Here is a 2,034-nt window from a genome sequence, read left to right on the forward strand (position 1 = left end):
ATTCAAATGTAGCAAACTAATAGATTTTATGCAGAGCTGCGCTTAGCCTGGATGTTTTACGTCGCATTGAGGCATTTGGGGATTAGTTTGGAAATACTAAGTAATAATGGAGGACCCTCATGATAGCTAGTATAAAAACTGACCTTCCAGCCTTACAAAAACGATTTTGGGAAGAATGTAATCAGCTCTGGTATAGATGAAAATGAGGACCTTAGCATAAGGACAAGATTAGTGTATTTGTAGTGAACATGGCTTATTAAACAGTCAGGCTGTGTGGATTTGATTTTGTGGAGTCTTCATGAGGATTTGAAATAGATCTTCATGAGCTTCATGAAAATATATATATTTAAAAGTCAGTTCTATAAGGGGTATGGAGTGGAATAGGGGAAGTAACCTTTCCTTTAAGCGTTGTTTTTCCTGAGTGAGAGGGAGCTGACAGTCCTTTATCAAAGGCTGGAGAGCAGGAATCATAGCTTGTTAATAAAGCTGAAAAGTTAGTGGTGTTATGTTTAAAAGTGTTAGTAGATCAATAATCAAAGTGTTTGAGAATTGCTTGGTACATCTGCTTTTATCTGGAGTTCCATTTTAAGTGTATTTCTTCATCAAAGGCCTCCTGGTGTACTGTAGAAGCACTCTGAGCTTCTGCTGAGCACTCTTAATGTAATGGTCCCAGACTCAGCTTAGCAGTAAACTTGACAGTTGTTACTGAAATTCTGTGGCAAGGAAAGTGGGAAACACTACCAGAGTTGAGCAGTTTGGAATTTAGTAGATGAGAAGGTTCTAGGCATCATCATACTTTGCTTTCCAGATAAATTTGGAAATAAGTAGCATTGCATCCTGAGTGCAGTTGAAGATCTTTTGAATCCACTTCCTGAGGAAAGGCAATTTTAGATGGCTTGTTACATCAAACTTAAAGTATTTTTTCCCCTTATTTCCTTAAATTTAGCAGATATGCAAAGTACGCTTACATATTGGTCAACTTTACATAGGAGGAAAAAAATGCAGAAAAATAGGCTGCATCAGCATACATACATATTTAAATCCATTGACATTAAAGCAGTGCAAAGTTGAAGCAAATCAGCTGTGCATAAATTGATTCCTTTTCTTCCTAAATGATTTCTGTGTTTCTGACAGTGTTTTAAAATGCAGTAGATGCAGATTTTCACATGCAGAATCAGAGGAGTAGTAACGGACCTCTGGACATAATTTGGTCCAACCTTCTGCTGAAAACAGGACCTTACATTAGGTTGTCCATGTCCTTGTCAAGCTGAGTTAAGACTTGCATACTCACAGTGAGGGAAAGTCCACCACTTCTCTGGGCAACCTGTTCCATTGTTTAATTGCTCTCATGGCAAAGAATTGTGTTTTTTCTTATGACAAGAGAAAATTTCCCCAAAGCAGCTTGTAGCTCATGGCCTCTTGTCCTTTCAGTGTGTATCCTTGTGAAAAGAGGAACCTTCGAGTTGCCTTCTTGAAAACTACCCGTTAGGCAGTGGCCATGATTAGATCCTCCTCCCCACTGTCCTGAGCCATCTCTTTTTCTAGGTGGAGCAAACCCAGTTCCTCCAACCTTTCTTCTTGTGTCAGGTTCTTCAACCCTGTAGTCTTGGTGGCCCTCTGAGAGGACCCCTGCAGGTTTTCACTGTCTGTTTTCCAAGTTGCCAGTGCCACTTTTAAAGAAACAAGGAGTGCTTTTCATGTGGGCTTATGCCCTTATATCTTTCATAGTTTCATGGTAAGGTACTAACCTTACTGATAGCTTTACAGTTCCTTTTTAAGAGAATAATTAGCAAGCTTACTCATCAGGTATTTTATTTTAGGGTAACATATCCTAGCCAAGACCTGTCTACGCTTGTACTTGGGATGAAAACAGAAAAATACAGAAAGATAAATGGAAAAATGCACTTTATGTAAATTGTGTAATTATTTGGTTCATTGATGTGTACATTCTGCAATATTACAGATTCTGAATGTTAAAAAGCCACTGAATGTTAAAAATCCAAGCCACTGGCAATTTCAATTAACATATTGTTT

This window comes from Nestor notabilis, unplaced genomic scaffold (genome assembly GCF_000696875.1).
Source record: "Nestor notabilis isolate BGI_N333 unplaced genomic scaffold, ASM69687v1 scaffold2623, whole genome shotgun sequence".
NCBI lineage: Eukaryota > Metazoa > Chordata > Aves > Psittaciformes > Psittacidae > Nestor > Nestor notabilis.